This window comes from Hipposideros armiger, unplaced genomic scaffold (assembly GCF_001890085.2).
Source record: "Hipposideros armiger isolate ML-2016 unplaced genomic scaffold, ASM189008v1 scaffold_90, whole genome shotgun sequence".
Lineage (NCBI taxonomy): Eukaryota > Metazoa > Chordata > Mammalia > Chiroptera > Hipposideridae > Hipposideros > Hipposideros armiger.
Genome location: NW_017731440.1, coordinates 76,077 through 90,448, shown reverse-complemented (window position 1 = coordinate 90,448; position 14,372 = coordinate 76,077).

The following is a 14,372-nucleotide window of genomic DNA, read 5'->3' as shown; positions in this document are numbered from 1 at the left end:
ATAGAGGAGAGAGATAAGCAGAAGTAAGGGGTAGAAGAAGAACCAGAGTGGAACAATGTAATGGAAATAATTTAAAGAAGGTGGAAGTGTCATTAGTGTCAAACCTTGCAAACAGGTATACTAAGAACTATAGATACATTTTATAAGATTTTTATTAAAAATATAGCTAACATGCAATATTATATTAGTTTCAGGTGTCCACCATAATTATTCAACATTTATATACCTAAAGAAGTGATCACCATGATAAGTCCAGCAACCATTTGACATTGTACCATGCTATCACACTATTCTTGACTATATTCCCCATGCTGTACATTGTATCCCCATAACTATTTGTTTTATACTTGAAAATTTGAACCTCTTATTCCCCTTCACCTTATTCCCCCTGTTAAAAAAATTTAAATTACAGTTTACATTCAATATTATTTTGTATTAATTTCAGGTGTACATCATAGTGGTTAGACATTTATATAAATTAAAAGTGATCTCCCTGACTAGTCTAGTACCCACCTGGCACTATACATAGTTATTATGATATTATTGACTACATTCTCTATTCTTTACACCCCTATGACTGACTGTTTTTTAACTACCAATTTGTACTTCTTAATTGCTTCATCTTTTTCACCCTGACCCCAATCCCCTTCCGTCTATCACCCCAACAAATCTAGTACCCATCTGACACTGTACATAGTTATTAACAATATTATTGACTATATTCCTGATGCTATACCCTACATCCCCATGACTACTGTGTTAACAACCAACTTGTACTTCTTAATTCCTTTCCCTTTTCATCCACTCCCAACCCCCCTCCCATCTGACAACCATCAAAGTGTTCTCCGTATATAATGGAATCACGTTGCATCTGTCTTTCTTGTCTGACATGTTTCACTCAGCACAATACCCTCCAGGTCCATCCATGCTGCCGCAGATGGCAAGAACCCATTCCCTTCCATGACTGAGAAATATTCCATTGTATATATGCACCATATATACATTGATAGATACCCAGGCTACCTCCACATCTTGGCCACTGTAAACAATGCTGCAATGAATATATTCATGCACATGTCACCTGGAAGTAGCGTTTTGGGTTTCTTCAGGTAAATACCCAGAAGTGGGATTACTGGGTCCTTCTTTGTCTTGTTATATCCTTGTTTTAAAGTCTATTTTGTCTGGTATAAGTATTGCTATTTCAGCTTTTTTGTTTGTTTGTTTTCCCATCTCTTTGCTTTTAGTCTGTGTGTTTCTTTTGATCTGAAGTGAGTCTCTTGTAGGCAGCTTGTTTGGGTTTTATGAACCTTTGAGAGATTTTAGGAAAGTCTGCAGCACATAAGTTGGGTGGGGCATGGTCTTAGAATCATCTGGGTAGGGTGAATAGTATTAGCCAGATTGATGGAGACTCAGATATGGCAGTCGCCTGTATCTGCATGTGGGGAGGAGGAGGGTTCAACAAAGAAACAGTGGTTCCATTCAGGAAAAAGCTGCCCCTCCAGCCCTCACTCTGAAGTCATATCATTCAGTTCCTCTCCGTAACTGAAAGGTCCCTGGCACCTTTCGAGCTGCTGCCTCAGTGCTGGAGCTCAGAGCAAGTGAGTCCATCAGCATGTAAATCCATGCATGGTCCCTTTTAGAGACGTGCCTGGGAGTGCAGCTGCCCTCTGTTTCATTCAGCCACAATCTTTACTAGTTTTCACAGCCAGAAATTATGGGAACTTCTTTCTCTGGCACTGGAACCCTGGGCTGGGGATCCTGGTGTGGGGCTGGAGCCCCTTGCTCCTCCAGGGGGCACCTCCATGCTGAGATAGCCCTTCTGACTTTTAATGGTTACATGTGGGTGTGGGACTAGCACGTTTCACGTCTTCACCCCTCCTACCAGTCTTGAGGTGGCTTCTTCTGTATGTCCTTAGTTGTTGTGCTTCAGTTCAGCTAGACTTCAGGCGATTCTCAATGATGAATGTTCTGTAGTTTAGTTGTAATTGTGATGTGGTCATGAGAGGAGGTAAACACAGCATTTACCTACGCTGCCATCTTGACCAGATATTAAACTACAGAAAAAATTTTATTGTGTTTGGCATAAATATATAATTAGTGACCTTTGACCTGAGAAGTTTTAATAGAGCAGTATGGGCAGAGCTGAGTTTGGGACAGAATCATGTCTAGTTTTAAGAGGAACAGCTGAGTGAGGAAGGAAAAATGAAATAGTAGGGTTAGAACAGATCAAAAGTCCTGGTTAGGGGTAAAAACAGGGTTGGGGGCCAAAATGAACAGCAAGAAGCAGCGAGGGAACAGACATGAAACTCATAAAGATCCTATTGGAATATGATATGGTTTTAGCTGTCATGGCTCTTGTTTGGTTACATTATGCAACTTCTGATACCACATTTCAGTTTTCTACTGACCAACTATTTCACATTCTGGGGCAAATCAGAAATCCTGACCAGTTATATGCAACTGCTCACCTGATAGTAAACAGCCAAGAACTCTTCCAACACAAGAAGGCAAAGTGTCCGTGTTAAGAAGAGTCCTTTATCATACACTACACAGACACAGAAATCAATAAGTGCTTGACTCTCTGGAAAGCACCCTTTTGATGATGGATCCAATGCCACTGGAAGTACTTAAATGCCTCAGTAATGTTTGTCTTTTGTGAAAGAAAAAAAACAAAACACAACCATGGTTGTAAATTGGATATCCTGAGAAGGCTTGAAGCTCTTGCTTTGTTTTCAGGTGGGCACACTGAAGTTATGTACCACATTTTGGGGGATGTGAATTCAGCAGTATTTGTGAGGTAGCTAAGGAAGATCTTCCTAGAAATTCTAATCTGTTGAGAGGAGGACTGGAGACAAAGCTGCGATGTGTGGCAGTCTTTCTGGGAAGACTGTTTTCTGATTAAGGACTTGGCTTAACCTGGTAAAAACAGCTCTGGAGCAAAGGCAAGCCAGCTGACTCGAGACTTGGTTCATGCTTGAGCCTGCTTCCCCTGCTTGCTCCCCTTAGTGTCGCACTTTCTCTGGTTACTGATCTCTAGCTTTGCTCTAGGCTGTATCCCTTGATCCTCTGCTGCCAAAGCTTATTGTGTTTTCCAGTGAATTACTGATAGCTGACTTTGGCTCACCTTCGTGGATCCTATCATGGCTTATAATGTATACTCACCTGGGCAGAAATATACCTTGTTAAGACAGATTTGAGTAAATGGTTTTTCCCACTCTGATAACCAGTGTGTTGATTGTAAGAATCCTGAGGCTCTATCAATCCATTTGTCTATTATAGAAATATGAAGAGCTCTCTAATTCAGAACTTTATTAAGCAACAAAAGAATTTGTGGACGATGTCTGATTCCTCAGTCTGGAAGAATGACTTTAGTTCATACAGCTCAATACCACAAAGTATAAAACTAGACAGTGGCTTTTGAAATTAATTTACAGTTTCTTGGTGAAAAACCCTTAGCCAGAGAATTAGTTTTTGTTCTGGTCTGGTTTGAATTTTCTTCTGTTGGCCAAGCTTAGCTGACCCTCCTCTTCTGTGTGTTACATGAAATTTTGCCCACCATCTTGTGCCAGGGATATGGTTTCTTTCCTTACGGATCGGTTTTGGAATGAATTTTTTTTCAATCGATACTGTGAAAAATGTTTAATTCATTTTGTTCTACAGAATGTTGGTCTGTGCTTTCTTCTTACCCCTGAAATGGCTGCTGGTTGCTACCTGTGTCTGCCTCTCTGATCCCATTCATCTCTGTCCGTGTGGTCTTTGCTCAGCTTTCTTGTGCGGAATTCTCTGAGCTGCATTCTCTTCACTGTGGTGATGTCTAGTAGCTAAAACTTTGGAGTGAGGTGATGAAGAGTTTAATTTTAGCACTGTCTATTATATGCCGTGTGGTCTTGGACAAATCATTTGGCATTTATAAGCTTTAATTTTCTCATCCCTGAGATGGAGTCATAATGGTACTGACCTCATAAATTGTGAGGATTAAATGAGACAAAAATGCAGAGTGCGTAGCATAGCTCTGGCACACAGTAAAGGTTTCATTTCTATTAGTGTTTTCTGATTGAGTCCTAAACAGAATATGTATTTACTGCTCAGTATTAAGCAGAAAAAAATTCCATGATACTTTTTACCATTAAAGCTCCCCATTTCCAGCACATCAGAGGGAATTCCTGTTCAATATTCATGCCCATTATTGATTCTGTTATAGGAGATCCTATATTTCTCCTACTTTTGTGTCTCGGGTAAAATACAGTTCCCTTTCTTTCACCCTCCCCTTCCCTTTTCTTCCCTCCCTTTTGTTTCCTTTGTTTCTAACTCAGTGTCTTAATTTTCTATTGCTGCATAATGAATTACACAAACTCAGCTTAAAACAATACACGTTGATTATCTAATAGCTTGAATGGGTCAGGAGTTTGGCCATGGCTTAGCTGGGCCTTCTGCCCAGGGTTTCACAAGACTGCAACCAAGGTGTTGTCTGGACTGCATTCTCATCTGGAGACTCAACTGGGGAACAGTTTGCTTCCCAGTTCATTCAAGTGGGCAGGATTCATTTCCTGCCACGGGCCTGGGCTTCTCACTGGCTATTGGCTGAAGGCCTACCACAGTTCCTTGTCACATGGCTTTCTCAACATTGCTGCTGCTTTATCAAGACAGCAAGGATAATCTCTCACTCCAGTCTGCTAAGATGGAGTATTTTGTGATATAATGTAAACATGGGAGTTTGCCATGTCCTGTTTGTTAGAGGCAAGTCATAGGTCTCTTCTGCATCAAAGAGGAGAGGACTGCACGAAGGTGCAAACATTAGGAAGGTGCAAACACATGGGGGCGGGGTCACCTTAGGGTCTATGTGCCATGCCCAGACTCTTGACAAGTTGTAATGTCATAGGACATACTGATCTCTCCCATAATCTTAATCTTGTTAATTTTATGATATCAGAGATATCATACTCAAAGATATCAAAACACGGTACTACATTTAGAATTCCTAGAAAAACCTGACTGCCATAGAAAGTATGAACTGAAAGTACTTACCTTGAAAAGCCCCTTGAAGCTAAGAAGCGTAGGCAAGGTCAACAAGTATTGCAGAGATCTTTCAGAAAATGAGGTAAGAGTGATGAGGTCTGAGCAGAGCAAAAAAGGTTTGAGATAGTCCAAGTGGGTAATATGATGATCGTTGATTAAAGTGGAGAGACAAATTGCTAAGTAACAGTGAGTGTCAATCTTAGATTGGCTGGAGTGAATTCGTATAGGAACCAACTAACATTTTTATGGTGTCATGCAGCAATAGTAGGCCGTCTGGAAGCAGGGCGAGAAACAAAAGGTAAAGTTTAAACAGGGATGGGATTGGCAAAGCAAGAACAGTGGCTATTTAGAGGGTGGGAAATTCTGTTATTACTATTGCAACCTGGCTTGTCTAGTTGAAGACATCTTTTTTTTTCAATCTTAAATTATAAGCCATTGTAAACATACAGAAAAAAAACCATGAAATAATGTAATAGGCCACCACTTATTCACTATCTTATTTAATAGATGTTAAAAATTCACACATTTCCTTTGAACATTCTTGTTTTCGATGGCTAAAATCACACCTCTAATCCTATGTCTCTCCCTTAATGAAGATTTGAGGTTTGCAGTTATTATCATATCTGTTTAACTGGGTCAGTATGTATAATCTTAGAATGCCATTTTAAAGAAGGGAATTCTTTCACACACTCATTAGCAAGTAATAGATATAAAGAAAGGAGAGAAGAATTGGAATAATCTTTGGGGACAACTACTAATGCCCAGATGTTTTGTTGCAACATTAATGTGCCTAATTTCAGAGCAAGCATTAAAATGCTTTAATATCCATTTGGCTTAAAAGGGTAAGGGCAGAAAAACAAATGTTCTCTTCTGTGGAGGAGTTAAACGGGAAGGCAAAGGGAGCTCTTGCCTAGCGTGAGCTGTAGGAGGTAATTGTTCATTAGTGGTTGTGAAGCCTGTTGTAAGCACAAACCACATATATTAGCGAGTTCCCTGCTTCCTGTCTGTAATGGGCATTAAGTTTCTCTCTGTTCAATTAGAACGAATTCTGGCTTTTGCACTACAGATCCTTTCCTGGGTTTTTAATAATCTGGCCTTTGGTCTTTTTTTTTTTTTTTTTTTTGATTTTTACTGAATGGCTGTAACCTCAAGGCAGAGTATCAATTATTTCTTAAGTTATATACTCCAAATGTGTGACAAATTCTCAGAGGATATAGACTGTACATAGAAATCAAGCAAAACCATCCCAAACATAAAACATTTATATAAAAAGAGACCCAAGATATATTTATATTGATAGACGAATATTAGATTTTGTTAGTGAGCATAACCAAAAGTCGGAAATTTACGACATCAATAAGGTTACTAAGTTTGTTATGTTTTGGAGACGTGTTCCGAACTTAACTCACTTAAAGGTGAGTATTTGACAAATAAAGATTCTTTATTGATAGGTGTCAGAGTCACCTCCAGATTTAACCTTTGGATCAGCCTCGTCTACACCACATGGTTTGGATTTCTTTTCTGGGATAACAAATAGCCTAGCCTTCCCTCTTGATTGTGCCTGATTGGTAGTTAAACACCTCTAACAATAAGCAACCTAAGCATATAAAAGGGTGCATGGGTAGGTGGTTGTTAGTGGGAATGCATTAGTCTCAGCTTTCTGACTTTGTGGATGATTGTTTCATTAATAAAAAGAGAAGAGCCAGCTTTTGGGAATGGAAAGCTGAATTTAGTTTTGGACTTCTTGAGTTTGAGATTCTGTGGAATATCTGGGTGGAGATGGCCATGAAGCAGTTGGTAAAGTAAGCTTGAAGTTCAAGAGAGAGGGAGATCCTGTTTGGAGATGGTAGATTTTAGAGTCATCAATACGAGGTGTGATCAAAAGATATGGTGAATATTTAAATAAAAAAATTTATTACAGTAAAAGACACGTTGCCATTAATCCCCCTTGAAATACTTCCCTTTGCTTCAAACACACTTATCCCATCGTTCTTGCTACTTTCTGAAGCAGTTCTGGAAGGCCTCTTTTGTGAGTATCTTCACTTCATCCTCCGTCATGACAGTGCTCCTTGTCACACATCACTTCTGGTACAGCAATTTCTGTCAAATAAAAACATTATGGTGTGCCCTTATCCATCACCTTATTCACTGGATCTGGCACTGCATGACTTCTGGCTCTTCCCCAAATTCAAAATGACCATGAAAGGTAAACATTTTGAATCGATTCAGGACATCCATGCAGCCACGACAGTGCAACTAAAGACACTCACGAAAGAGGACTTTCAGAACTGCTTCAGAAAGTGGCAAGAACGATGGGATAAGTGTGTTCAATTAATGGCAGTGTGTCTTTTACTGTAATAAATTAAAAAATTTAGAGTTACCATTTTTTCTTTTATTCATACCTTGTATATAGAAGTTTTGGGAGCCATGAGTGTGAATAAGATTGCTCAGGAAGAGTGGGCCAAATCAGAAGAGATGAGCAAAGGCCAACCCAGGGAATCCTAATACTTCAGATGGTAAAGAGAGGAATCAGTAGAGAGAACTGTAAAGAATTATGGGAGAAGTAAAAGAAAAACCAGGAAATGGTGCTAGGGGAAAAAAGGAGTGAATCATTTCAAGAAGGAGGTATTAGTTAATCGTATCAAATGCTGTTGCTGACCAAGATTGAAAATGGCCCTGGATTAGGCCAACACAGGTCAAGAGAAGAGCAAGAACATTTTTATTGGAGTGGTAGATGCAGAATAAGATAATAGTGGGTTAGGATGGAAAGGAAGGTGAGAAAGTAAAGTCATCAAATGCTCATTATGATTTTAACCTTCCCTTGAAAGCAAGATAAAAGATTTGTAGCTCAAGGGTGCTGAAGAGTCTCAGAATGATACTTTTAAAATTATAGAGGAAAGTTGGCATTTAGGAGAGTTCAAGAACTGGTCTGGTGGCTATTGAGCTAGGTTAAAAAAATTTTTTTTTGCTTCCTTTTTTGGTGTTGGTTTAAGGGCATTTAAAAATAGCAGTGACTTTGAAATGTCTAAACCTGCCTCGAAATACCTTGAGAAACCTTTGAGACAAAGGACAGTTCAGGAAAGAATCTCCACTGCTGCTACATGCAGAGTGTGGCTCGATGTCTGCGATGATGAGGTTTAAATAATGGCAAAGAGAGTTGAAAAGCTTTCAGCATTTTTGCGGACTCCAAGAAGCAAAAACAACCTGCCCTCTAGCAAACACATTTTCCCTTCTGAAATTCTGTCAAATAAATTCAGAGGGACAGGAAAAAAGTGGAAATATATCTTGTAACATGTGCCGATAGGGTTGCACAGCCCCTATTTTATAGATCGCACATGATGAATGTTGACACTATGTCTGATTTCTCTGGCATGTACCTTGTGTAAAACAGCCTATAGGGGTACAACTTTATAATCATCCCAGGGAACCCGAGAAGGCATTGAACCAAAATACTATAGATACTATATAAGCAAGAAGAAATCTTTCCCTCAAAATCGAAGGCACTCCATAATAACATTCAAGGAAAATTGCCTTCTTTGAGGCACTCTATACATTCATTCTTATCAATGACAGGAAATGCAGCCTAGGCTTAGCGTTTTCATTTGGAGTGTCCAAGTCCTAGCTGGCTTTGAATGGGCTTATTTTTCAAGATCTGAAGTAGAAGCTCATCATATATTTCTCAGCTTCTGAAGTGATTGGTATTCCTTTCCTATCTAACAGCTGTTGGAGGGTTTTTTATTTAACCAGTGAAGAGTTCCAAAATAGAAGTCTTGTCCTGGATGCATTTTAAAAACACACATTTCAGGCCTTTCATCTTTAACTTGAAGTAGTAGATAAAAATCCTGAAGTGAAAATGACACGATGACATGGTGACATTGACTCACAAAGGCATCAGGAATCTATAGATGCCCCTACGTGTCAGCTCCCAAGGCAAACACTGCAACTGTCATATCCAATGTCCACAACCTAAATTGATTCAGTCAAAACCTTGATTTACTGCAATGTTTATGGAATCATGTGTCCTGGGTAAATCATGTGATCTGGGTAAGTACATTTTCTAGTTATTTGGTGGCTAAATAGAAACCCCATTTATTTGAATTTTTGTTGCCACAGAGTTTAGAAATGTGGCCATATTTTAGTGGTATTCCTATTGGCATAAATCTGGGTTTGATTGTGGGTTCTTTTTCTGTTGAATGTTGGGGAGGAGTTGTTTTCTTGGACATTTTCCTTGGTGTCTGTGCAAAGGAGAGAGAATGTGGCTGCTGGTTGCTGGATTTTTCCTATACTAGATCTTGTGATTAGTCTGTTTAGTATGTTTTTAGGCATCTTCCATCCACTACCTTGTCAAGTTTATATAATATTTTATTTTATTCTCAATCTATTTTTTAATCTTCAGGTATTTGATGTGGGTTAGGTACCGAAGCTGCTAACATAATACAGAATTTGCAAGTAACTTATGATTTACTAAGAGAAAAGAGACATGTACTACTGAAAAGCTAAACTGCCTAGGATTGAATCCTGGCTCTGCTATTGGCTAGCTGTATGATCTTGAGTAAGAACTAAATGTGTTTGTGTCTCAGTTTCCTTCCCTGTAAAATGGTGATAGCATCAGTGCCTCATAGGGTTGCTCTTGGTATCGCTAAGTGCTTAGATCAGGGCCTTGTACAAAGCACGCTCCATGCACGTGTTAGCTTTGAGTGTTATCACCCTGTATCCTGACTCATGGTCAGGCCCCAGAGTGCTTCTCCAAACTTTGTGCTATGGGAGATATCTTAGTCAGTTCAAGCTGTTATAACAGAATACCACAAACTGGGTGGCTTCAACCACAGAAATGTATTCCACAGTTCTGAAGGCTGGGAGTCCATGCTCAGTGTGCCAGCATGGCTGGGGTCTGGAGAGGGGTCTCTTCCCAGTTGCCGCCTTCTTGCTATATTCTTACATGGTGGGGAGAGAGAGGGTTCTAGCATCTCACTTTTCCTTTAAGGATGCTAATCCTGTCATGGGGGCTTCACCCTCATGACCCATCTAAACCTTATTACCTCTCAAAGGTCCCACCTCCTAATATCATCACATGGAGGAGTAGAGTTTCAGCAGATGCATTTTGGGGCCAGCAGGAGAGGATGGAGATTTCACTTGGAGAGCAAAACCCTCAGTCCCCAGAGCCTGGGAAGAGCCATCTCCTCTGAGTTTGCTGCTGTCTGGATTTTATGCATGAATATTCTTACATTGGGTTTATGTGTTCTGTTGTAAGAGATGGTGTGCTGAAGAAAAATAAATAAATAAATTTAAAAAAGTAAAAAAAAAAAAAAAGCACAAAAGAACCCTGACATAGGTTGTGATGTTGTCGTTTGCCCCTCTATAGACTTAACATTCAGAAATCAGTTTCTGGTTACTAAATTATGGTAAATTGAGGCTTTCAGTGGATTAATTAAGGTTTTCTAAAATATGCTATAGTAGAAGACAATGAGTAATTACATGAATTACAAAACATAAAAGTAAACCAAAATATAATGATCAAAGGCAATTTATTAGCTCTTTCCCCTTGCTTTGGTGTGGAGCTTGATCTATGCAGAGAATAGCAATGAGATCAGCTTCCCTTCCTCCAGGGGTAGGCAGGAACTGGAAGATTCTTTTGATCATTTTATTCATCTTGTGTTAAAACTATAGCACTTCTAATTCATAGATATATTGTGAATGTCAAGGAAATGTCACCCATATCATTGAAATACAGTGAAATTCATCCTTTATATTTAAGTAACAGGTTGCCCTGGGCTCCCAGGGAAGCAAGCTTAAATAGAACTGAAATTGTGACTGTTCAATTTCAGCACTTTAAAGACACAGGATAATCAAGGTGAATTTCCGAAAGGAAGAGACTCTGAGGATAGAAAAGTAACTGTGAAGTATTTCTGTATAAGCCATTAAGTGGCAGGTTGGCATATGGCTACATTTCAGATGCTGATTTGTTTGGTTTAATGTGAATCACTTTTTCCCCCCCTTTAAATTGAAGCCCAAATCCTATAATGGAGATACTTAAATGAACCCTCTGGGTCACTTAGGCATCTATTTCAGCCTCCCTCTGAGAAATTCAACAGCTTGTTTTAAAAACTGAGTTTTAAACATGTCTGTTAATGCTTAAGAAAAAAATTGATTATCCTCCAGGCTTTCCTGAGCCTTTAACGAAATTTGATTATTTGTTGATTTACCCTTTACTTTCCAGGGCCATAGCAGTGTCTCCGTTGTGAACTTTACAGTGTCAGCTGACAAGATTATAAATTTACCTTTCTAGGGAAGCAGCATGGTAAGCTTTGCCTTTGGGCTTATCTGGATCCACAGTCTAACTTTGTTGGTTGCCTGTTGGGTGACCTTATGCGAGTTACATGATTTCTGTGGGTTTCAGTCCCTTTGTAAGTACAGTGGGGGTACTAAGATCGCCGAGCATATGTTTTGGTAAGGATGAGGAGAGACAGTGCGTGTGGAAATACTGGGTCCTGAGACACCCTCAGTGAATGTAACTCACCTCCCATCTCCCCACCCTAAACCATTTTTTATTTATTGAGGAAACATACAACCCAGAATATGTTTAAACCCAGGATCTTTTATAATGGGAGCCCATGATAATACATCTTAAACCAATCTGTATTAATCAGAATTCAACCAGAGAAGCAGACCAGGAGGAGACATATATTAAAGAGATTTATCACAAGGAATTGGCTTGTGCAGTGTGAGCTAGCCACATCTGAAATTCGTAGGGCAGGCTGTCAAGCAGGGCAGGGCCGGAAGCTGCTGTTTACAATTTATTCTTCAGGGAAGCCTCACCTCAACTTTTAAGGCCCTTCAACGGATTCACTCAGGCCCACCCAGATTATCTAAGATTCTTAAAGTCAACTGCTTATGGACTTAAATCACATTTATAGAATACTTTCACAAAAATACCTAGATTAGTATTTGATTGAATAACGGGGGACTATAGCCTCCGCAAATTAACACGTCAAGAAGACCATCACGCTATGCATCTGGCTTCTCTGGATTCTTCCTGTTCATAAAAACTAGTAATATTTAAGAAGTTACTTTTATTATAGTAGAATATGAGGCTCAGTATTTTTTTTAAACTAATTTTTGAGGCTGAATATTTTTTAAACCAAAAGGCAGCATAAAATGATAAGGAAAAATTTGTGGTTTCAGTAGCCCGAGTCAAATATGAAGATCCACTATAAAATAAATGTGTTTTGCTTACTATTGATAATTATCAAACTTTTTCTTATTTACAGATTTATAGTTGGTCTCTTCTACTAGGATGTAAGATCCATGAGGACAGGAGTTTGTTGTGCTCACTTTTGAATCCCCCAAATCTTGAACAGTGCTTGGTGTAAGATGGATACTCAGTAAATATTAATGGAAGAATCAATAAATAATTTCTCCCAAAGAAGAGTTGAGTTACACTTCCTTGTCTGAACAAAGAATTTCTGTTATGTTAATTTGGCTCACTTTTGGCTTCGGTTGTGTATTGTACCAAGGCTTGTGACCAATGGTAGAATCCCTGATGGAATCCAACCTGTCTTTTCTCACTAAGCTAGGCCCCTTGGTTTGGGCTGTGTCAGGAGGAAGAGGTGACTTTTCTTCTAATAAAAGGGCTTTATGCACACACTTAGCTGTGTTCCTGAGGTGGAGAGTACGGCAGATTCCTCTAGAAGATTACAATCCTGCCTCTTCACCACAGGGAGCAGATATATGACATAAGTAATGAAGTATAATAACCATACAAACACATGAAATCACCAACCAACTTAAGAAACAGAACATCAGTAATACTGCTGAGAATTCTGTTCTGTTCCACACCTTCCCCCATCACTCTGCCTCCCTCCAGAAGTCACCAGTGGCCTGAAGTTTGTAGTTTTCATTTACTTGGTGCTCGTTGCAATTCTACCAGATATGTATGAATCCCTAAACAATATGTTATTTCATTTGCTTCTTTTAAATGTTATATAAATGGCATCACTATATATATTTTTTTCACTGATATACTTTTTTCTTTCAGTATGCTTCTACCATCCATCCGGTGGATATGTATAGCTGTAATTCATAATACTTTATTCCTATGGAATATTTCACTCTGTGATTCACACCACAATTTACTTATCCATTCTCCTGTCAGTGGCCATTCTCTACCTTTCTTTTTTCCTCTATTACAAACAGTGTTACTATGAATATTCTTGTACACATATTCTGAAGCATAAGTATAGGAAAATGGACTTTAGATGTTTTCTAATTGAAACCCTTCATTTATGGAGAAACTGAAGCCTAGACCTTCTAGACTGTTGGGGGAAATCCCCTATTCTTTCATCATTCTGTGCCATCTCCATATGAATATGTTGAAGCTTATTTTCAGGAAAAAAATATTAGTTTAGTTTTATAATGGTTTGTAAGGCTAATATAGTCTTCCTTCCTTCCTTCCTTCCTTCCTTCCTTCCTTCCTTCCTTCCTTCCTTCCTCTCTCTCCTTCTTTCTTTCTCTCTCCCTTTCTCTCTCCCTTTCTTTCTTTCTTTCTTTCTTTCTTTCTTTCTTTCTTTCTTTCTTTCTTTCTTTCTCTCTCTCTCTCTCTCTCTCTCTCTCTCTCTCTCTCTCTCTCTCTCTTTCATTGCTTTAAGAGGAAAGAAAAGCAGGCTCATCCCTTGTGCCTGTGAGAAAGAGGAAAGGGGTACTCAGGGAGCTAGCCTGGGATAAAGAGCAAAGCTGAGACTCTTGGTAAGGCCACCCCTCCGCATCCCCCATTTAAAAACTTTTATTTAAGTGTAATGTGAATATGAAAAGTGCACATATCATGCATATACAGCTTGATGAGTTTTTACAAAATGAGCACCCATATATCCTGCACACAGGTCCAGGCAGAGAATATAACCAGCACCAGTACCTGCTCCCCACTATCCCCCTTCCAGTTACTACTGCTCTCTCTCTATCCTCCACCCCCTCTTCCATCCTCTGAGAAAGGCTCTTGGAATTTCCTGACAGTTTGGAGTAACGCTACTGTGGTAGTGTGGGTACAATATTGCTAATGGAGGTAAAAGATCAGAGTTATATCCTAGCTTTAGTATTTTCTTACCATGTGACTTGGGGTCTTTTTAACTCTCTGGGCCTCAATTTCCTTATCTGTAACATGGAGGTAATAAGGAATTTTTGGTTTGGCAGCAAACTTAAATGAACTAAGAGAAGTGGAATCTTCTAGGTACTCGGTCAATGTTGGACTCTGAAAGCCGAGTGTTTCTTTGTGAGTTGGAGGTATGAATTCGTGGGGCAGCACAGATCTAGACTGTCCAGTCTTCTGATATTAACCTTCCTGTGTGCATGTTTCCTGACTCTGT